The sequence below is a fragment of the Sapajus apella genome, unplaced genomic scaffold (assembly GCF_009761245.1).
Source record: "Sapajus apella isolate SASKATOON/1434 unplaced genomic scaffold, GSC_monkey_1.0 scaffold35, whole genome shotgun sequence".
NCBI classification, from domain to species: Eukaryota; Metazoa; Chordata; class Mammalia; order Primates; family Cebidae; genus Sapajus; species Sapajus apella.
Genome location: NW_022436975.1, coordinates 15,764,545 through 15,788,958, shown reverse-complemented (window position 1 = coordinate 15,788,958; position 24,414 = coordinate 15,764,545). Strand labels below are relative to the sequence as shown.

At 38.8% G+C, this 24,414-nt stretch overlaps 1 protein-coding gene and 1 long non-coding RNA gene across 3 annotated transcripts in view; one reads left to right on the top strand and one right to left on the bottom strand.

Moving 5' to 3' along the window:
• Positions 1 to 4,579: 4,579 nt before the first annotated feature.
• On the bottom strand, positions 4,580 to 24,391 carry LOC116563552. 2 transcript variants are annotated; one of them, XR_004274451.1, is made up of 3 exons: positions 24,304 to 24,391; positions 9,800 to 9,923; positions 4,580 to 6,687 (listed from the first exon to the last, which is right to left on the bottom strand). It is a non-coding gene; the product is annotated as an uncharacterized LOC116563552 (long non-coding RNA). The 2 variants fall into 2 exon arrangements; XR_004274450.1 differs by having other exon boundaries at positions 4,580 to 9,923.
• Positions 24,324 to 24,414, top strand: part of LOC116563550 (cytochrome P450 7B1) — a 190,813-nt gene continuing 190,722 nt past the window's right edge. Inside the window, exon 1 of the mRNA XM_032296207.1 lies at positions 24,324 to 24,398. The gene's annotated coding sequence lies outside the window, so the exon portion shown is untranslated. The remainder of the gene's footprint in view (positions 24,399 to 24,414) is intronic.

The following is a 24,414-nucleotide window of genomic DNA, read 5'->3' as shown; positions in this document are numbered from 1 at the left end:
AAAGTCTGACCACAAGCAGGATGAGAAGTGCATCTTCTTAAAGGGATAGGCCTTGGGAATTTGGAGACTGTTGTGAACGGAATGTTTGCGTTCTCCCTAAATCCATATGCTGAGGTTTTAATGCCCAATGAAATAGTATTTGGAGACAGGGCTTTTGCGAGCTAAATCAGTTTAGATGAGGTCATGATAGTAGGGCCCCCATGATGAGAGTGGCATTACACACACGCACACACACACACACACACACAGACACACACATATAGTGTCAGGAAGAATGAGCACTAAGATTGCTAGGACACTTTTGAAGAAAAAGATTTTACCCACCTGCCAGCTACACTTAATGGCTCAGAGGCATACAGATTAGCCAATGTAATAGAAAAGAATGCCCAGAAAAGAATATTTACATATATGGAAGTTTGATCTGTGGCACAGTTGTCTAACAAATCAGGGTGGAAAGGAGGCTTATGCAGTAAACAGCGTTTTGATAATGGAATGTTCCTGTAAGAATTCTGAAAGCCTCCTTTGCTTGTCAAATCATCCTTTCAACTCCACAGCCTGTCCAGGTGCTTAGTCCTGGGATTATGGGTTACCCATGTGACCTTTTATGAATTCCCAACCAAGTATCTTTTGACATGAGATTAAAAAAAAAAAATCATTGTATTTCTTAATTGGTTGCCAACATTAAAAACTAATAAGTTGATATTATATAAAACTCTAGATGGCTATTTTTCTTTTCTTGAAAAGTCTGTGACAGAAATGAGCCTACAGGCTTGCAAATGGTTACACTTGCAGCACAGTGGTGCCTGATCTAGTGGGAACACACCCTCTAGTTCATCAAAGAATTTTTCTGCAGGTTGACACTGCCTGCCAAGGCCCTCTAGACAGTGGAGCTTTCTACCCGAGTCTAGTCTAATGTGTTCCACTGTCCCATAGGGCAGCCATTAGGTCTTTTTCGACTTTAAGGGTCTGAGTCAGGCATCAGTACTCATTGCTTTCTAGTTATTTTGACTTTGTTCCTTTGAGGATTCTCCATTCTGTCTTCCAACTACTTGCTTACATTGCTTTCTTCCCTGAACTCCACTGTAAGTTCATGTATTCTCTGTGACTTAAACAATTGCTTATATCTTTTTTTAAGGTAGCGGTAGGAGGGAAAAGGAAGGGCATCTAATAAATTTCATTAGGGTTTAATTTGTCCACTTTAAAAAATGCCCTTTTTGAGGTGTATAATTCGGGGGTTTTAGCATAGTCACAGAGTTATGGAAACACTGTCACTACCTGATTTTAGAACATTTGTATCACCCCAGAAATAAACGCTGTTTCCATGAACAGTCACTCCCCATTCTCTGGTTGTGTCTTTGAAAGCATTACTCCTGCTGGAAGTATTATACTTTGGTAACAAAGTCATACAATTCAAGTATCAGACAACAGATTGTAAAGGATTTTGGAGGGGATGTTTGTTTATCTGGATCTGCTTGGTGTTTCTCAACTCACCCCTTGTAGACCCATTAGTTTCTCTATCCCTCCTGTCCTCAAGGCTGTGTGGTCCGGCAGATTGACTCTAAGCAAGGTTTGCCTCTGATAGGTGGTCTTTTCATTTTATAAGTCTGCTAGGATTTTCCAGGCCTTCCCCTTCATTTCTAGGTACCTAAAGCACACTCCTTATCCCATCTCCCAGAGACTTTCACTACAGGACTCCATTCAGATATATGTTCCCTGCTTTGGAATATGCCACATTGTGAAATGCCTCCATGGTCCCACTCCCATGCCTACATCACTAGGACTTCAGTGACCTAAAGTGATTTAGGTGTTAGGAAAAAAGCAACAATGACTAACCTTATTCAAATGACAGCTATTGGCACTTTTTAAGTAAGACTTCGAAATGTGAAATTTTAGGCTTTGGGGAGAATGTTGTTTTCAATGAAGGGGTGGAATGAATAAGCACTTAGCAAGATCCTTCCCTAGTGTGAGTTACTTTACACAAGCGGTTTTTCTACATTCTTCATTCCTAAGTGCTTATGTCTATAATGCTAAATCTTTTCTGCATTTTCCTTTCTTACAGCAACATGGTGTAGTAACAGTTCCAAGCTTTTTATTTTCTATGTGGTGCAAAGAGAAAGGAACCACAACATTGATAAAAGCAGAATCAGACTCCTAGGGCTGCAGATGGGGTTTAGCAATGCTTCTAAATACAATTTTTTCTACTGATAAATGTGATACGTGCTAACAGTGGAAATTTTGGAAAATGCAGACAAGTACAAAATATATTTTAATCACCTTAAACCCCAACAGCTACTATTAGTGTTTTGATATGCTTCCTTCGAGTCTTTCTTACTCTCAGTATGCCAATTCCCCAAATGTTTCCTTCTCTTTAACTCATATGAGCTAAATTAAACTACCCGTGGTATAAACATTGACTCTTAGCCCTAGAATTAGATATTAAAATTTTTAATCAATTTTTAATTTTTTTGAAAAAGAAATACAAGCTCATTGAGGACATTTGGAAATTGCAAAAAGTTATAAAGAACAAAATAAAAGTCATTTCTAATTCTGGTTTTCTTTTTCTTTTTCTTTTTTTTTTTTTTTGAGATGGAATCTTACTCTGTCACCCAGGCTGGAGTGCAGTGGTGCATTTCAGCTCACTGCAACCTTGGCCTCCCGGGTTCAAGGTATTCTTCCATAGCTGGGACGACAGGCACATGCCACCACGCCCAGTGAATTTTTGTATTTTTAGCGGAGACGGGGCTTCTCTATGTTGACCAGGCTGGTTTCCAACTCCCGACCTCAAATGAGCCACCCACCGTGGTCTCTCAAAGTACTGGGATTATAGGTATGAGCCACCGTGCCCAGCCAAGTCGTTTCTAATTCTACTATCAAGTGATAAACACAGGCTCCCATAATTTAAATAAATTCTTAGTTACAACAAGAAAACCTATGTCTAGTCTTCAGGCTGCTATCTAAAACGACGCAGGTTACTAAAGCTAGCATTACTGTCTGGGCCCATGGTGGCCTTTCCCAGAGTTATGGGGAACGAGGGCTGCTTCACACACCCCAAGGCATTGGTAAGCTCCTGCCATTTCAGTTTTCTCTTAACAGAATTTGGATTGAAACAAAAGAGCACAGGAATGAAATGAAGGCATACGTACATACGACACGCTTTTCTAACCACCAAAGGCCATAGATTGATTAGGATTTGCTTTGTTAATTCACCTTGAAAACTGCAAATTGACATCCTTTCATTAATTATTTAAACTCACAACTCTCATATCCATTAGAATATACGAAAATGGCACTGTGAGAACCAATGATCCAGAGACAACAGTTACCTCCTGTTAACAGTTTTTTCTTGAAATTGATAGAAACGAAGAATTTCATAAAAATGAGAGAAAAGGTTGAAATATTTGAGAATGATTTTTCTTACAAATAGTTAACAAAAAGTATGTCCCAAATCCAGAAGGCCCAGCCAATCTTGTTGGCACACCTCACTTTTCACCTTCTTTTCCCCTAAGTAATCATGCATTCTCTTGGTTGTGCTCTGCTCTGAACGAGGAACAACTTCCAAGTACCCTTTTTGTCACTATTGCCAAGTTAGCAAGCATTCTTTAAGCCTGTCACTATCCAAGGCCTCTCTGGAAATGCTGAGTAGCAGGGAGCTGAGGAGAGCAGTAGCTTCACTAAGAAAATATCCAGCAACGCAGAACCAGTTCTCACGTGCAGAGAGCTCATGGAGTTCAGTAAGGTCCTGTAATTTTTGTCTCATGTGACCTGAAATGTTAATTTCTATAATGTTTCTTTCTCTTTTAAACTACATCTTGTGAAAATAAATTGATGACATTTTCACCACATTTTGAGAGTGTATTTGGAATGATCTGATTTAAAGTGTAGACTATATACTGTGCACAATCACACAAATTACATGGGGGAGGTTGAGGGAGCATAATTTCAAAGATTTCAATTAGTCATATTGCATTAAAAATTGCTTTATGTTTGTAGGAGGAGCATTCCAAATGTTCCTGAGTTTTCTAAAATGTTCAATTTCAAAACTTTTTCAGCCACAATCACAAGAAATTAAGTCAGACAAAAGGCAAGCTCAAAAACTTGCAGATCTTAGCACCACATCATCAAAAGCCTAAAAACAAAAGTGAGGATACTGAGAGAGCCAAAGTTCATATGAAAAGGATAACCTCTTGAGGACAATCACAAGAGGCATGTTAGTCAGGGACAACTGAGACCCATGCGCAGTGTGATGAGTGGCTGGCCCCAGGGGACAGGCAGGCAGCTTCTAGAGCAGTTGAAACTGAGGCCCAAGCAGATGCCCCTGGGACTGCAAGGCAGGACAGGTTTGCCATCGGCAGTTAGAACTGGAGCCTGAGGGAAATTTGGCCGCCAGTCAGGAGAGACACACCACGCATATTAAGATGCCATGGACAGAGAAAACAATGGCTTAAATATGAGCCTCAAATCGAGGAATTCAATATCAGTTTAATGTCTGAAATTTAGAGTACTGAAGTGGTTATTAACACTGGGGAAAGAAAATCACCCAAAAACAAACAAAAACCCCCACAAAACCCCAAATATTTAAAAATTGACATCAAGATAAAAATCACTGCATGTCCTTAGGGTGCTGTAAAAGGAAAGTGGATTCCTGTAATATGTTGGGTCACACTGAGTCTCTGGCACCATCCTTCGTCTTCTAAACATCCCCAGTTACCACAGGACATTTCCTTCGCCTTAAACATTAAGAGGCCACCAGAGTGGAGGCTTGAAATTGCTGGTGCTGACTAGTGATTGAGCTGCTTCTTTACACAATGTGCCGCACAATGAGAATAGCATTCTTATGTATACCACATGTAGCAAATGTAGGTATATACGTATATCTGAAAAATATTTTTTGCAAATCTGAAAACTATTATAGCTCTATTTTAATATTATAATTATAGAAAAACATTACAGCGCTGACTTTTTAAATAAATTCTATATTACAATGATTATGGGTATGAGCTCTCTTAAGGAAAGCTGAACAATATGGCTAGCAGTAAAAGAGAGAGAAAGAAAAAAGAAGAGAAAGGAGGGAAGGGGAAAAGTGAAGTAGCACTGTTAGGGATTGACCCAGCACTTAAAATTTTAAACTAAGAGAAACTAAGCTGATTTTTTTAATAAGAAGGTGAACCAGAGAGAGATTTTGGTTTATGATTGAAAGCTAGCTAGAACAGACATTCCTACTCCTGATACACTTCCCCTTTTCCTGCCAGTAGAAGAACCGGTTTCCGCACCCCCAGCCTCCCACTCTCCCATCCTTAAAAAAAATCTTCTTTCCTTTTGTTTATTGTGAAACTACCAATTGCAGTCACAAACCCATTCCGAGAGATGGAAACAGCACCAAAGAGCCATGTTGATTAAATTTACCTTTTGAAAAATTCAAATTAGGGAAAAAGTACTCAGGTGTGGAAGGTGTTTGTAGCTGGATGAACCAGTGGAATCACCTCAAAAACAGGGCCCTCAAATTTCTGCAGCCAAGAGTCACATTTTGGCAAGCTAATCTGTATTTTGCATTTTCTTGTTTAAGTTATGTGGTTTTTTGTTTTTTGTATTTATTTTTATTTTTTTTCTTTCAATCAAAGAATTTTTAACTGTATCTCTGTGGATGCAGGGACCATATGTAAATTCTCTATTTCACTCTCTGCGCTGGCTCTGTACTTAATTCTTGGTAGGCATTCAACTATTTGCAGAATGATGAAACAGAATGGGTGAATAAGTGGATCCCCACTCCCAAAAAGGACTTCTTGCCCTTAAGATTTGAACAGTAATTTTAATAATAATTTATATCTTAAATCTAAATAGTTGAGACTATGACAGAAATAAGTATATTAATATGAAAAGTTGGATTTACAATGGCAAAAAATTAAAATAAATTTAAAAAATTACTTCTGGGTTTTCTATTACTTGCTGTTCCATCTTATAGAAGTGAAGTGTAATTTATACCCACTTCTTATTTTCATTGGCGAATTGATATTTTAATCAATAACAAGTGATTGTTCATTGATATTTTAACATATTTCGTCTCATTCTAACTTTTGGGCATTATTGGATTATCTGTATGAAATATTTTATTTTTTCAGAGCCATCAATTTACTCAAATGTATTGCTACTTATAATGTTTTTTGAGCATCTACACCAACAATGGCTCAACTGGGTACACGTGCCTAATAAAAATTCATGGTAGTTTTCCAAAAACTTGTAGACAGTAAAAAAATAAGAAAATCCATTTTCATTTTCTCGACTCTATTTTTTTGCTAAAATTGATCTGCCTAGAATAAGTCTGTGGTCAAGGCTTTAGTTTGGTTTTCCTTTCCCATCTCCCCATCTCACAACCAAACTTATCTCATATTACAAAAGAAAGGGTTACGTTTCACCCATCCAAACTCTTATCACAGTGCCTGACACCTTCTTTAACCAAGTCACCATAAACATTTAATAGGGCTTTGGTCTTTCCCTTTCTTATACATTTTTCCATCCTAGAAAAAGTGGGAGATTTAAAAATTGTGTATTCTGCCTGTGCTGGAATACTCTGAAGTCAGGTATATTTGTATAGTTGGATTAGAGAAGTAGTGACAATCTCCTTTTAAAGATGTATATCTTCGTCTTTCTCCCCAATTCTCTCCAAAGAAATTACTGATGCTGAGGAAGATCCTGAGAAGAAAGCAGTAAACGTGTATCCGTAGCAAGTGTTGAAGGACATCCTGGATTATGTGATCTAGGTGAGAAACATTTGGAAAAGCTTTGTGTGCGCTCTTTCTCTCTCTCTGGCCCTGCCTATCTCAGAAAAAGAAGAATAAAGATTTCTAGAAAATTCATTCTCTTTTCCCTCTCTCACTCTCTCCTTCCCTTTCTGAATAATTTAGTCCAAAAGCCAGTAGGTAGGGTAGAATGTAATAACACAAAGAGAGAAAGTAGAATGCAAGTCCAGCGCCAAGTGTGGGAGCCTAAGCAGGGTGAAGAAAGCCTCTACATAGTGGCCCTGTGCACACGCCACAGCCTAAAAGGGGTGAGGCAGTTGTAGACATGGGGTGACGGAAGGGGTGGTGATGAGCAGTTGGTATCTTCTGTGTGGGATTGATCAAGTAAGTAAACATATTGAGGGTGATGGAATTTCTCACTGTTAGAGAAAGGAGTTCTATACATGCATAGGCATCTATATATATATATATATATATATATGTGAATGTGCATTTCTAATTAAACTTTACTTTTTAGGTTTGCTTATCAATTTCTACAATATATTTAAGTTTATTTGATAAATACTATGCCAATAATGATTGTATTATAATTCAGACAAAAGATATTAGGTCTTATGATCACAAAGAATATTTTAAAAATTCAATTTATATACATATTTTATTGCAATTTTACTATCAATAAAAGACCTTCAAGAATTAAAATATGTTAAGATAAAATTACATGGGAAAAATGGAATGGAAATATGAGGTAAAAGAGAAAATGGAACAATATAAAATTTCTGATTATTGAAGAAGAGCTTATTCATATATTTTTTAAATTGACGATCCTGCATATTATACACATGAACCCCAGAACCTAAAGTGCAATAAAATATATTTTAAAAAAGAAAAAAGAAAAAAAATTGATGGTGGTGGGCATAAAGCTGCTATAGTGTTTAGATTATATTGGATACCTAAATTATAAATAATATTACCATTTTGTTGTCATATGTCAATAATTAAAACAGCCCAGAAGACGCATCTTTTGAAACTAGTTTTACTTTATGCTGAAACCATTTTATATCAGCTTAAAAATGGACAGAAGGATAAATGAATTTCCAAAAAATGTTAAAAGGCAAGCAAGCAGCCCCTAAAGGTAAATATTTTATTCACATTTATTATACAACTAGGAAAATGGAAATTCACAAAAATTAATGTTTTGCAGATCACAGTCGTTAAGTGATGAATCTGGGAGAGTCTGTTTGACTATGAACGTGCAAATTTCTTTCTGGGCTTTCACTTCCCCTGCTTTTCCTTGCTCCATTCCACTTCCTGTTCAGCTTATCTTTCCAACTGTTGACCCAGCTGACCCACAGTGGCTCTAAGACCACCACTGGCTACTTGGCTGTAGACTCACAGAAACGGTAGCTGCACAGAAGCCACAGCTTCTCAGATACCTCTCTATGGGCTCCCCCTTCACAGTCTAGTTTGGCCACTGGGTATGCTGTGCTTCACAAGTTCTCTGCAAGCTTCAGCATGTCCACCTGCCATCGTGCTTCAGGTAGCCTGGTTAAAGCTTTATCTCAGATCCTCCAAATTTCCCTTCTGCACTTTCACTTCCCCAGCTTCTCCCTCAATTGGTAAAGCCTAGTTCCTATAATAAATCTTTTATTCCCATAATATGTATGATGCCTCTGCTTCCTGACTAACACAATTATCGTTACCTAAAGTAATTCTAGAGTAACAAAAGCTTATTATTAATGATTTAAAACTTTTTTCTTGCTCTGGCTAGATTGGAAGACATTTATGTTCCCATTCTAAGTAACAAATTGGGCAATGGTAGTCTATGACATTCAGTAGAAAAACACTACTTAAAGTATCACCTAGAGCCACTTGGAAAGACTTTCCATGTCCAAGTGGTTGCTACCACAGAACAATTTAGTGGTAGTAAGTAAAATTATCATGGATTGCCTGATTGTTTCTAAATGTGAGGGAGAACTTGGAAGGAAAAACATGAGATTAGGGACTTACATTCCCAGCTCAATCTCTTGGTAAGGAACCAAAAGGCGTTTAAAATGGTCCTAAAGGTGACTTTTATCTTCTGTAACTACAGGATTGAGATTTCTAAAAACAAAATGCAAAACCTAATATTGTGGGTGGCTAACATGCAATACAAATCAAATTCATAACTTCTCAAGGGTCTAAGGCATTGACTTGAAAAAGAGTAAGACCCTGAATTTTGAAAGGGGAACATTTAAGGAAATTCTGATAAAGCTGAGAAATTTAAAACCTAAATTCTACAGAAATTGCCTTGACAATTAAAGCAACATTTCTACCCCTCTCTGAGATTAGTCTCCTATTGTCTGAAGTAAAATGTCTCTTCAGAATACCACCAACCTTCCTCAAGATCTACTCCCATCACCTCTCATTGCTTCTAGGTCTATGAACAGATGCAAATACCAGATGACTCTTCAGCTATGAAGTATGACCTCATGATGACGTACATACACACCAAAATAATTGCAATGTGGTGCTAAATTCTAATTGACAGAAACCTGGTGAATATGGGTGGCATTGTATTCTACAAGCATTGGATCAGGTTAAAGAAATTTAAAGTTGGAAGGGCATAATTTACTAACATGGATGCACTAAGCAGAGGTTGTTCACTCAGTGTACTGATTTGAGGTGATGGGAATCACTCTAACTAGTTGCTTAGTTGGTTAACTAAATCTTCGACCTGAAAGTGGCTTACACTGAAAATGAATTTAAGGAACCAGAACTTCTTTTGTATATTTGCAAAATTGTAATAGCATATTTTTAAAAAAGGGACTGATATTATGTTAGGCTTCTGAGCTGTGCAGTATTTGTTACAATTATTTAATTCTTCTGTTTTAGCCTAAACTCAATCCTACACAATAAGCAAATAAATTGGCATGGAATTATGTTCCCATAAAAATTTATTTGCAAAACCAAGCAGGTCAACCTGTGGGCTATAGTTTACTGACCCCTGCTAGAGGAAAACATCCAGAGATTTAGGGAGCTCAGATTACTGGAATGAATTTATCAGGTAAGACCTGTTCACTCACATTCCAAGTCTCCTGGGAAGTTCCATTGGACTTTCTCTTCTCTGAGGGTTTGAGAAATGCACTGATGAGGGCAGCACCAGTATCCCTGAAGAGCTCTCCAGCAGCTATTTTCTGCAGATCATGACTAGCAATAAAAAAAAAATGCTCTCATCAAAATTTTTTCCCCAAAAACAGATAGCACCTTGGATTCAGTAGAAATGATGGGATCTCTGACTAGCAGGGAACAAGTTGCAACAACCTTCGTATCTGGCTATGTTTCTTCCCCTTGATTCTCAGTGGGCTTTCTGAGGCTAAACGCTAAAAGATGACAGGGTATCTGTGCTGTTTTATTGGGACATCCTTCTTTGAAGCCCTACACCACCAGATGAGTATGCTAATTTCCCTGACAACACCGTGCTGTGAGTAAACTCAGGTCACATGGAGAGGCCTAGTGAGGTAAGGTCTCAGCCAACAGCCAGCGCCTACCATCAGACATGTGAGTAACAAAACCTTCAGGTGATTCTTGCTCCCAGCTCTTAAGTAACTGAGAGCTTCTGAGTTATCCTGAGTGAGGCCTCAGGCATCATGGAGAAGGCATACGAGCAATCCCTGATGTGTACTTTCTCTATCTCTGACCCACAGAATCTGAAACTATAACAAAATTGTTATGATTTTATATCGCTGAGTTTAGGGTTTTTGTTACTGGAACAGAAGAAATGCCACAGACAAGTGGTAATCTGAATGTTTTAATGCACAGAGATCTTTGGTTTGGGGTAAGTGATCATGGTGTTCCTAGAATGAAAATAAATAGGCAAACTACTAAAGTCTTATTTCATTTGTGTAAGCAGAAAAACTCTAAGTTTGGGCAATAGAAGTTTGACTTGACTCACCATAAATTATGGTTCCTCAACAAATTCTTTTATTTGAATCAGTTCACATATCAAATAAAAAGAATAAGACCTCCACTGAATGATGGAGAGACCAGGCCCTCTGAAGGAAAGATATTGCCACACTGCTAAAAAGGTATACCTCGTCTTCTCCAAAGCAATGTACAGTCACTGTCCTTTGGTGAAAAAGAAATACCAGAAAGTTATAGAAATTAGGCAGTTAATATAGCTTTGGCTTAGATCCATCTCATGGTGGGATCAGTGGTCCCTGAATACACCCAACAATTTTTACTCAGTTCCAGAATACATATGAGTAAATGATGATTTACTTAGTTGCAGAATGTAGTTAGAATGAACATATTCAGCAATTGGAATAATTCTCACATTGGTTCCTTCACCTGGAGAATGAGGGCTATTGTAGGAAGAAAGATTAAATGAAAATCTCCAGAACTGCCTCTACTTAAAAAAATAAAGTAAACCAAAAGCAATGCAAAATTTATAGAGGAAATGCAGATATTAGTGCCTCATCAAGGACATAAAGAATACACATAATTCCTATCATATCCCCATTTAATTTGCCTAAATGGTTTACTCAGAAGACAGATCTTAAAGAATGACAGTAGAATATTATAAGATTAATAAGATGATGATTCGAATTGCGGCTGCTGTTCCAGATGCAGGTTATTTGCTGCAGCACATCAACACATTATCTGGCATACTATAGCTATTAATCTGGTAAGTAAAGTTTGTTTTCACCTAACAGGGCCAGTAATACACATTCACTGCCCTACACATATAAAATCTTCGGCTGTCATAATAATAATCCAGTCAAGAGACCTTTATCACTTCTTCATTCCACAAGAGAACACCTTGGTCCACTAAATTAATGTTATCATGCTGATTGGACTTTGTGAAGAGACAATTATACTTTCTTAGACATCTTGCTAGACACACATATGCCATCTTGATGAAATTTTTAGGGGTCCAGCGGGCATAGTTCAAGCAAAACAAGTTGCTGCACCCAATTTCTCCTACGTCAAGAAAGAGGCACCACGCCTGGTGGTTCTCTTTAGATTTGGGAGGCAACATGTGCCTCATTTGGGCCTGATATTCCATTTAGGCCGGATACTGATACTCATTTAGGCCTAAAACTATTTACTGAGTAAATCAGAAGGCTTACAGTTTTGGGAAGGGTCCAGAGCAAGTCCAGGCTCTGAACAAGTTTAGGCTGTTATGAAAGTCGTTCTGCTACTTTATTTATTTGACCAATCAGATGTATAGTGACTAAAGTATCTATGGAAGATAGAGATGCCGTATGGAGTCATTAAAAGGTCCCTCAATATATATCATAGAACAAAGGTTTAAGAACCACTATTTCTGTATGTAACTATTCTCCTCTTGAGAAACAACTTTTGGCTTATTTCAGGGCCCTCATGGAAACAAAACACTTGACCACAGCCACCAAATTACCTTGCAATATGAACTACCCACCATTAACTCGGTCTGATGCACCAAGCCATAAAATTGAATGTACACTGAAGCACTCTATAATTAAGTAGAACTATCACAGATCAGCCTCAAGAAAGTCCTCAAGGCATAAGTAATTTCCATGAACAAGTGTATCAGACTCTCAGGGTTTATATTCCTGCTATATTACCTCCTCCTTCTCAACCCACAACCGTTTTCTACGATCTACTGACTTAAAAAGAAAAAAAAAAGAAAATCTCAGCTTGATTTACAGAGAGTGCTGCATAAAATACTGGCACCATCCAAAAGTATTTGCAATACTACAGCCCTATGCAGAAGGGTCCCTGAAAAAGGGTTGTTAAAGGAAATCCTCTGAGTAGACATAACTTCAGGCAATGTACCTGGTGGTTTGTTCCTCCTGGAAGGAGAGATGGCCGGAAGTATGGATCTACACGGATTTATGAGTAGTGGCTAACAGTTTGATTGTATGCTGAGGCTGTGTAGAAGAAAAACAATTGGCTGAGTGTTGATAAGGAGATCTAGGGAGGAGGTATATAGATAGACCTTTCCAACTGGGCATAAGATGTAAACATATTTTTGTTCCATGTGAATTGCTGCCCAAAGAACAGCCTCAGCAGAGGAAGATCATGTTAAGTAGACTTCTTCCTTGGCTATTCCTGTTTTTGACCAATGGGCTCATGAGAAAAAAATGGACATGGTAGTAGGGATGGGTATTCCACATCTGCATGTTATTAATCTTCCCAAACCTGTTTTTTTGTATGTAAAATAGAGATTACAAAAGTATCTACTCCACAGGGCTGTTGTGATGTTTAAATGAAAAAAAAAATGCATGAAAGACCTTAGAACAGTAAATGGCATACATGAAATGATTAATACATATTGAATGGTTTTACTTATTTATCTACCTTATTTATTATTGATTAATTGATCAGTTGATTGATCTACCCAAAAAATATGTGTTAAGCATATTTGTGAGGTTACAGCAGTGAAGTAGACAGGCAACATCTCTACCTTTACATGTTGGCATTCTGGTGAAGAGCAACTCATTACAATGAATTATTATTTAATGATAATGTCATAAGTACCATCAAAATGAAGTTAGTATACTGAGTAGGCAAAGAATAGGTTGTACTGACCTAGACTGGGGAATGAGAAACTACTTTCCTAAGTAAATGATGCTTAATTTTAGTTCAGAAGGAGATTTAGAATTTAGCTAGTCCAAGGAGGTGTTGATGTCAGAAAGCAGGTGGAAGAAGGATTATCTGTAAAGATTGAAAAAGAACCAGGCTCATTCACTGAACCAAATTGCAGACTATATTGGAATGAGATCAGGGTTGACAAGGAGAGATGAGGCTAGGGTCTAGTCGCTGAGGACCATGTAAACTTGAAGGTTAAGGAGCTGGCATTTAATTCAAAAAACAATGTGATAGCATTGTAGGGGTTCAAAGCATTGTAGTAACTTGATTCAATTTGTATTTCTAAAAAATCATCACTATGGTTGCAGTGTGGACAGTGAATGGATGAATGAGGCAAGAGGAAATCTGAGGACATGCAGATGGCTGGTGGATGATGCTGTCTTGGACTAACTGATGGCTGTAGAGAATAGAAGGAGACACATTTAAGATGGGTTTTAACAGAGTATTTACATGACTTAGAAGCAAAGGTAGCTCCTCAGTTTTGAACATGGGCCACTGGATGGATGATGATGCTTTACGAAAAGGAGCAGATGTGGTAACTATGGTAACTATGGTCAAAAGTTGTTTGGATATGGTAAGATCCAGGTGCTTGTGAAACAATGATGTAGGCTGTTTAAAAGACATGTGATAGGGGGCTACATCTTAAAGAAATCTGGAACCAACACATTTAGGAGCTATTCCATGGACATAAGGTATAAAGCACAAAGTTTACCTGTTTAGAATTTGTGGTGAAAAGAGAGGAGCCTCTGGGATTGAGCCCTTTGACATTTAGTGGCCAAGTAGAGGAAGCAACCAGAGAAGCAATAGGACATTCATAGGAGCCCAGAGAAGGAAGTATCCAAGAAAGTGAGTGTGCAGCTGAAAGGGCAAGTAGGACATGGACCGGAAAACAACAGTGAGTCCAGCACCATGGAATTGTGTTATTGCTCCTGGTGACATTGCAGAAGTCTAGTTCCTTCTCCAGGCTTTGATCCTCTGGAGTCCTTTAAGGCTCCTAGGATGCTGCTTCATATAATAAGAAACATGCTCCTATCCTGCTTCTAATTACATGTGAATACACGGACCACAAAATGATGCTACCTTGTGCTTCCATTATCTTAGAGAAATTTTAGCAAAATCATTTTTTTCTTTCTTTAATAGCCATTATTTTCCAAGGTGTCAAGTTTTAAAGGAAGTAAAAGAGAGAAATGAGAGGTAGAATCATAGGAAAAATGAATGGCTACTCATCTAAAAATTATTGTTTCTTTCTCACACTAACTCTTTATCCTCTGAACAAGCTTATATATTTCATATGGCCCCTAATCTCTTTTCTGAGTGGACTCATGGAAGTCCCATCCTTCTTTCCCCTCAATAAACTGATAAATCCTTGCAGCAAACACAATTGAAGCTGTCAAAATGAGGTCCCTGCTAGACACAATTGAGATGATTTCTTTCGAAAATAAATACCTTTCTGATGTTTTGCATTCAGGATGTTTTCTTCAAATTAAAGCTTATACACACACACACACACACACACACAGACAGACAGACAGACAGACAGATAGATAGATAGATAGATACTGACCCAACATCTAGAGATATCTTTTAGAAATGAGCTAAACTGTAAGGTAAGCTTCAATAGAAAGTATCTAGTAATGTATTATAAATAGTGAGTTATATACACACATAGAGTAGAAACATACAACTCATACTCATGCCAATAAATTAGAAATCATTTGCTTGCACTAACTAGTTCTGGAACTTGGTCAAGTTCATGGGACTACTGTTCAGATAAAATATAGATGAGAATATTTAGCTCAGTGATCGGCACGGAGTAGGTACTCAATAAATATTAATTTCATTTCATTTTTAAAATATCACTTCTCTAATTATCATTCATTCATCAAATATTTATTGATAATCTACGCAGTGCCATGAACTCTGCAAAGTATTACATATACATTGGTGAAAAGAGACAGACAGACATGGTGCCTGTTGTAACAGAGGTTACAAAAGATATGTGTAAAGTGAAAATAACACTCAGCTCACTGGATTATCAAGGGGTCACGTGAGACAGCATTTGAAGCTGTCAGAAAAACTTTGCTTGTTCATTTTCAGACTTTTATTTATAAAATAATTATGTTCTGATTCCTGAGTCAGAGATGCCGAGAAAAGTAGGAGGATAGAATTCCTATCTTCACTTTAATTTCTGTGTGAGTTTCATAAGGCTCCTTACAACGTTGTGTTTGTCTTGGCATAGGGGTTGTGTAAGTGCTAGAGGGGGCTGTGAGTTTTGCTGAGCCTGGCAGTAAGAATCTAGGTAAGAAACAGATGTCCAGATTGCTCGGAACTGATAAAGAAGCAGCAAAAACAAAGTGACATGGAAAAGGATAAAGGGATTTTGAGGTTTTGGCACACCCAAAAGCAAGAAGAGGAAATTTCGAATTAGCCTTTATATCTTTCTAGACCAGGAATCCAGCCTGTAAAAAGGAGAGGGGCAAGTGAAGAAAAGATACAACATGTCTAGAAATGAAAGTTTCTGAGGTGCCTGTAAATGCAGAAGGCATATGTGTTGATATCTGTCCATTCATATATGTTCTGACTGACCAGTCACTGTCATTAGAACATCTTTAAGAATAGACAGGAAGGGACACCATTCTCCTCTAATTAACCAGATGTCTACTTACATTCCTAGAAAAGAAAATGAGCCAGGAATAGTCCCAGCTGCTTAGGAGATTGAGGTGGGAGAATCACTTGAACTCAGGAGTTGGAGACCAGCCTTGGCAACAAGGAGAGAATATGTCTCTAAAAAGCAAAGAAAAGGCCGGGTGCGGTGGCTCAAGCCTATAATCCCAGTACTTTGGGAGGCTGAGGCAGGCGGATCACGAGGTTAAGAGATTGAGACCATCCTGGCCAACATGGAGAAACCCCGTCTCCACTAAAAATACAAAAATTAGCTGGGCATGGTGGCGTGGGCCTGTAGTCCCAGCTACTCGGGGGGCTGAGGCAGGAGAATTGCTTGAACCTGGAGGCGGAGGTTGCAGTGAGCTGAGATTGTGCCACTACACTCCAGCCTGGCGCCTGGCAACAGAATGAGACTTTGTCTCAAAAAAAAAAAAAAAAAAAAGAAAAAAAATTAGACGATTTATGTCATTAATTTTTTTTTGTTGTTTTTGAAGATGATGACTATATTTTGAAAATATTCTATGCTTTTTGTTCAGAAGAAATTTTGGCAGCTAACTTAGCATGGGAAACTCCAAAGCCTGACTGAAATAAAAGATGTGAGTTGAATTGCTTTGTATTATAAAGGCAGGAGGTATTTGATGTTCGCAGAGGAAAATTCTGGAGAGACAGTAGAGCCAAAGAGGCTGGACTTCGTCAGAGGTATGCATAAGAAAATTCTTCTTGCCATGTGGGCCAAGAGGACTGGAGGATATAAAATGTCAAGAATTTTTTGAGTGGGATCCCACGTTCTGTACAATACGACCCCCTCTCCCCAAGAAATCTGCCACAGACATTGGTGCCTGCTATGTTTGGGTTTCCTGCAGAAACAAGTGAAGGTACAGAGTGCTGCCTTTTGGTTACCAGCCGCTGAAGGGCCAAAACAGATCGTGCACACGCAGACACAAATGCCAGGAAGCCGCTGGCTGATGTCTGGGTTAAGTGTGTGTATACCCATCTTAGTTCTATTGCAACCCTGGCAAGTAGACAATTAGAAGGTTTTTCAGAATCATTACAAATCAATTGTCTCATTCATTAGTGCTATGTTTGTTCATAAAGCAGAATATTCAAAACTCCAACATATGTATAATTAGTATTATGAATTGCTTTTATAAATGTCAAAATTTAGCAATCCTTATTGGTGGAAAAAATGCCAGACTTCAGAGAAGAAAGCAGAAAGAGACAGAATAACCATGGAAATGTTAGAGATTAGAAAGATGCAGGAGAAAATAAATGGCCTTAGAAAATCTTGAAGGAATTAATTTGACCATTTTCCAGTGGAGCTTTGGAGAAGAAAGCAGGGGATGGGGAGAAAGCTGGGAACAGAGCTCACACAATGAGGAGTCAGATAGGAAAGGGGAGAGAAAGAGTAAGTCGTGTTTTTCTCGTCTTTAAAGAAATGTGTGGCTATGAAAGGTCCCAGTGTGAATCCAAGTGGCAACTGGCCCACGTGGAGTCCCTGCTAAGAGGATGGAGCCAACAGGCAAGGGCAGCATGATAGGCTGGGCAAGTAAAATGTTAGTGTGAAGGAAAATGGAAAAATGATCCCAACCCCCTTCTGCAGCACATAGCTTTTGCTGAATGAAATGTATACCTACTTGATGCTTAAAAAAATGCTTTAGTAGTTTTCTGATAAAATTTTATGGGATTTAGACTTGTTTGGAGAAACTAGTTATGTACTCTCATTGTCCTCTGTCAGGCAAGAGTTTAATGATTTTAAACTTTTCTTTTAGTTATCTGACAATGCTTAGGTAGCATTCTCTATGTTTCTAATCAGAATAAATGTTTGTATTGACCTCCTAGAGGCTTTTCTTGTGGCAATATTGCAATAAAACCTGACTCATGAAGGATTGTTTTAACACTAGAATCACCTAATAACGTGATTGCTGTATTCTGAGAAGCAGAGAGGCTAGTGTTACTATAGTATTTTGCTAATTTGCTTTTATTCATCTTGGATTGTTCTCTCTGTCATTAGCAAAACACCTATAATAACACTAGCCTCTCTGCTTCTGAGGTAATACAACTGCAAGATTAATAAATGCAAGCACCATCACCACCTATGTGCTATTTGCCTCCAGCATATTTCTGTAGCAACCCAGTGGATACTGACTGTATTTTGTCACCCAGATTCTCCACCAGTATGGAAGGACCTTTGCTCCAAGCTCTGGGATTGCCTCATCAGCTGCTTCAGAACTCACTCGCAGCTATAGAGAACCCCACCACTTGTGGACACCTCCCCTTTCCTGCAGGTAGTCCAGAACCAGTGACATTAAGACCTGAACCCTGCACCTCAGCTTGGGACAATTCTAAGGGCCCTCTGAGTTCCAGATATTCTCGAGGACTCAGCTGAGTCTTTTGGTGATACTGTGTCTCAGTTCAGCTTTTCTCTCTGCCTGTTTCCTTCCCATCAGCATCCTTTATGCTTATCCTAAGAGCCTGTCATAAAACACTATTTTATGATAATCTCCCTCTAAGAGTCTGTTTCCTGGGACTGAACTATAACAGGGGTCTTTGCTTCTCAGAGTACTGACCTAACCTAATTTAAAAAAAATGTTTTTGGCTGTAGAAAATATTTCTTTAGTGAACAGAGGTGGATGGGGAGTGGGGCTGGAGGAGGGAATGGTTCTCATTAAAAGGAATTCTCAGGGAGACAGTCCTGTACTTTTTGTCCCCAGAAATCTGGGGTCAGGGCTAATGGGAAAATGAAATGTTGGAAAAGCCTGTGTGAGTTAGAGACAGAGAGAGAGTGAATCTCAAAACTTGGCATGGGAAGTAGGGTCAGATTGTCAGAATGAGCTAAGGTTTAGCATGGGATTGTGATTTTATAAATCACAGTATTCAAAACTCAAGTGTGTATAAGCAATGCCAAGACTGTTAAACAAGAAATGACAAAACTCTCCAATCTTTTCCTTCCTCTTGGAGATAATCAGAGCCATCTGTTCCACCATTTTTGAAGCTGCTTCAAAATAATTATATTCAGGTTTTACCTAAAATTATACTTTATTAAAAAAAAGGTTTAAATGGAACTACACTCTATTGTTGGGTGTCACTTTGCTCATTCAACAGCATTTTATTTAATAGGATTTTTGCCTGCCATGTCTATATGTGTCCTGTACCAGACTGCGAGCTAGGTCATCACTACAAACTGGCTTTATAGGAGAAAGAAGAACTAAAGCAAAGAGAAAACAACTAAAATCGTTTAAATTGTAAAGAACGACAGAATAAGTGGAAGCATTTGTGATTTAAGATATTTTTAGTCAAGTTTCGTGCCTGCATCTACGATGCCTCACTATTTACTATGTGCCAAATTAAACAATAACTTTTAGGCTTATAGCAGTCTCAGTATATGTGATTATTGCAATCTCAGCTGCAATCAGTTTGAATAGTCGCCTTAAGGAAAGAAGAAAGCAGACTATTTTATATTTTAATTAGGTGGAAGTAATATATCAATAAGCTAACACTTCAGCTGGGCTGAATTTGTCTGATCAACTTGTTTCTACTTATACCCTTTGCCAGTGGAGCAGAAGGTGCTCAACTGTGAAAAAAAAAAGAAGCCCCCGGCTTTATCTATATATATATATATATATACATACATTTACTCCTAACAATTTAATTCTCATAAACCTATAGGGAAGGTAGTCTTATATTTTTCAGATGGAAAACTTGACACCAGCCTCGGAGCTACACAAGGGCCATGGAGGGCCAAGGTCATGGCAGAGCCTCAATTGTCTCCACAGGGAGCAGATATGGACAACTTAAGGTAACAAGTGGATCCATGAAGATGGAAGCAAGAATGAGCAGGTAAGTAAAGGGTTAGTGAAAGGAAACTCTAGGAGGGCATGGTGGTAGGGGAAAAACGGTGACTTCACAGTTCGACCTAAAAGCTGAATAACCACAGGTGTTCTGGAATTCTTTTGAGTCTTGGTTTTCTTTTATGTAAAGAGGAATAATAATATCTACATCAGAGATTGGTTTTGAGGATTAGATGAAACAATGTATGTAAAACATGTAGCCTATCTTTCTTCTTCCTTCTCTTCTTTCCTTCCGCTTCTTCATAATTTTGCCCAGGGGTGGTCTTAATTCTAACTGAAGGTAATGGGAAATAAAAGTTAGTTATAATAAAACTTATGGGAAGGAAAGAGATAAACAGCAGTCAATCATTTTAGTAATAGAGGAGTTGTGCTTTGATATGATTCAAAACCTGAACCTAATCTGCATTTTATGTCAAAAGTTGATAGGACCTTTCAGTGTTGGACACTCAACTCTGACTTTACAGACTTCCTGTTACTGGAAAAAGAATGTAAAATTCCATTTGGGTATTTTTCACAGTGGTACTTTCACATGTTTCCTAACAGCTGAAGCTTCTAACCTACCCTCCCTCCAGCACATAATTTGCTCCCCAGGAGCTCACAAGATTGAGACCATATGGGTGCATATCCTTATATTCCCCCATGGCCACTCTACAATCTTCTTTGAGTGGCTTTCTTACTTCCTTTTATCCAATATTAATGTGTTTAGTCCGCTTCATCCCAGCTTTTTGAAAAAAGTGAAATCTAATTCATTTTATTAGGTCCAATAGGCCAAGTATAGTGCCAAGAATATCATTTGCACTTAACAAAAGTCACTGACTAAGTAGGTAGACTTGAATGTTTCAGTCCAGTGTATTAGTAGTTTCAAAGTCTTGGCAGGAGAATTAGGATATACATGTTGAAACGCAAGAGGAAATAGTCATTATTCAGGTTTTGTTGACTTCCATAGAGGCTCCTGAGAATCAAAAAATAAGGCATGGGGGCGGAGACCAAAGCCAGAGTTCAAGTCCTAATGCTACATTAGAACAAGAACAGAGAAAGAGGCTGATCACTTCAGCTGCGTGGTAGATGAGGGTCACTTGGCTAGTGGAGTGAGTCACTGAAGTATTATCTGTCACCCTCTCCCTTTGTTTATTTCCTCTACTCTTTCTTTCTGTCCCCCTTTCCCTCCCCTCCTTCCCTTTTTCTTCCCTCCCTCCCTCCCTCCTTCCCTCCCTTCCTTCTTTCCTTCCTTTTCTTTCCTTCCTTTTCTTTCTTTCAAGAGAGACAGGATTTCTTGCTTTATTGCTCAGGCTGGATTGTACAGTAGTATACTGTGATGATAGCTCACGGCAGCATCTAACTCCTAGGTGGGCTCAAAGTGATCCTCCTGCCTCAGCCTCCCGATTAGCCAAGTAGCTGGGACTACAGGTGTATAACACCACACCCAGCTAACTAGAAGTAGTCCTTATGATGGACAGGCATGTTCTCAGTTAAAAATGGAGGACTCTGTTAGTGAGGAGGAAGGGGTCAATAGATATGGAGGGTCAACCAGTGATCTCTGCCAGAGAGGTGATGGGGATAATGGTACATTTTGGTGATAAAACGGAATTGAACTGGATTGAATATAATGATGCTAATAATGAGCCACAAAAGTAAAAGAAGAATAAAAGACATCTTTAGATTGTTTTAATCAGGTTGGTTTATAGAATAGAGGTCCCTTTTAACAAAAGTAGAAAACCCAAAAGGAATATATACTTAAAATGTATTGCATATATATAATAAAGTGTACCAAGTAAGATACTGTACAGATAACACAGGAGTATGACACAGTTGCTAACCAAATGTGGTAGATAACTATGCAGCCTGCTTTATTCCACTTCTCTAAGGCAGGGCAATCAACCATGGGTTTTTGCTGTTATTAATGTGATAAAATAATATGTTAAGTATGGTGCTTGACAAATAACAAATGTTCAATACATAGAGTGAATTTTAGTATTTTGATTATACTTTTAAACAAAAGTCATCTAGGAGAAAACAAAAGTATGAAGGTTAAGACTTCTGGTGAAACAGTGAGTAGCTCTCTGCAGTGGTTACAGAAATGCCCCAGCATGGATACCATCCTGTAAACTGGCTCTGCTGTCCCAGCAGTGATGGAAACCACCCAATTTGCTTTCTTTTGGAAGAGACAGAGTGGCTGTCAGTTTACTACAATCTTTTGAACTTCCTGGAAAATTGAATGTATAACATGAGAAAGGAGAGGCAGGAGAAAGAACCTGGAATAGAAGTCGAAGACAAACAGCCTCGTAAACACCAAGATTCTGGGGCTACTCCAGCCATTTACAGCTTTAGAATTATGGACGGTAACACTTAAAAAATATGCTATGTTCTAACCACCACAAGGTTTTTCACTCTAGCAGCTAAGCAAGCACTGGCCTCAGGATTTGCAATATTAAAAGAGTCACAGCTCATCTACCATCAGATGCTAACTGACCCTGCTATTCCACAAGCCATAACTACAGCTTTGATGGGACAAGAGTCTGGTTTCAGTAACTTTCTCCTGATTAAGAAGACCACTGACCATTGACTGGTTCTGACAGTCTACAGAGATTATACACTTACGTACCTTTGTATGTAAAATGATCTTTTGATGCATAGAGCATAACTGTAACACTGAAATGTTAAGCAGCCACCCCAAAGTGAAAACGGATCATATGCTACAGGCAAATTTGCTCAATAGGCATGTGTCAGCACCACCTTCATGAATATTCATAGCTCCTCCTATAGCTAGTTGAACATATATGTTTAACCAACCTCTTCAGTATGAAGCTCCTACCCAAACTCTTCCCCTTTGAAGGGCTTGTCTCTGGTCTTGGCTGGATGGCCACCTTGCAGACTGTAACCCTTTGGAAGAAATAAAGTCTTCTCTCCCCTTTTCAAAATTTAAAAAGTGTGAATTTTCATTTTCACTTCATTTAACTTTTAAATTCAGGTAAACTTATATAATGGGGGTTTGTTGTACAGATTATTTCATTGCCCAGGTATTAAGCACAGTACTCATTAGTCATTTTTCCTGATCCTCTCTCTCCTCCCCACCTCTATCCTCCAGCAGGCCCTGGTGCCTGTTGTTCCCCTCTATGTGTCCATGTGTTCTCAGCATTTAGCTCCCACTTGTAAGTGAGAACATGTCGTATTTGGTTTTCTGTTGCTAAGGATAATGGCCTCCAGCTCCATCCTTCCATGTTCAGGGAAAAGAGGCTCATAAACACCAACTTGCTTCCATGTTCAAGGATGGAGCTGGAGGCCATTATCCTTAGCAACAGATAACCAAATATTTTTTATGGCTGCATAGTATTCTATGGTGTATATATACCACATTTTCTTTATCCAATCTACCACTGATGGGCATTTAGGTTGATTCCATGTTTTTGCTATTGTGAATGGTGCTGCAATGAATATAAGTGTGCATGTGTCTTTATGAGAGAGTGATTTACATTCCTTTGGGTATATACCCAGTAATGGGATTGCTGGATCCTATGGTAGGTCTATCTTTGAGGAATCACCACACTGATTTCCAAAATACATGTGGCCAACAAGAATATGAAAAAACATTGATCACTGGAGAAATGCAAATCAAAATTACAATGGATTTTTAAGTTAATAACGTGAACAGGCTGAGTATGAAGGACATGGTGGCTCACGCTTGAGTATGTATGGAACTGTGCTGGGGAGGGGAGCTGTACAATGAAGATAAATTGAGGAGGGCTTCTCATTGCAGGTGGAGGATATTACTTTATCACAAAGGCAACTATTAAGAGTAACCATTTTAAACAGTAAAAGCTGGATAGGTCTGTGTTTTAGGGAGGTAGAAATGGGGATGGACTGGAGGGGTCAAATACCAGAGTTCAGTTTTGAAGCTGTGGTACCCATTCCAGAGAAGTGTTGCATTAACAGAACACGGAAGTCCTGAAACAGACCTTGGTTAGAATGGTAAATATTTACAGTTGGAATGGTAAATACTTATCAAGTGAGCAAGCAGGATAAGTTACTTAATCTGAGTCTCATGTTTTCTATAAAAAACTACTTAAAAAAAAAAAAGAAAGTAAAAACGTATGTAAAGTATCCAGTGGATGGTCATTACTCAGAAAAAGGTACTTAAAAAGTTCTCCCTTATTCTTTCTGAGTACCACCTGTAGTACTTGAACCACTTCGGCCCCTACCACGCTGTTGTGCAATTTCTTTTTACCTGTCTCACCCTCTTCGGGGTGCCTCATCGGGACTTCTGAAGGCTCACAGCCTAGGTCCTTGTATTCCGCGTCTCTGGCACGTGCCTCTGCACACAGTAGGCCTCAACAAAACGTGTGAGCAAATAGGATGTAAAGGGGTGAAGGAGGTGGGCGCGAAACGGGTTGGAGGTCGCGTACTCGGCGGGTTTCTGCCGCCAGCGCAACCCCGCTGGGTCGTACCTAAGAGACCGCAGGTGTCAGAGAGCAGCGGGCACCGTCTCCAGCATCTTGAGGGCCAAGCAGGGTCGCTCCTCCAGCAGCGCGCGGGCGAAAGGGTGAGGAACCCTACGG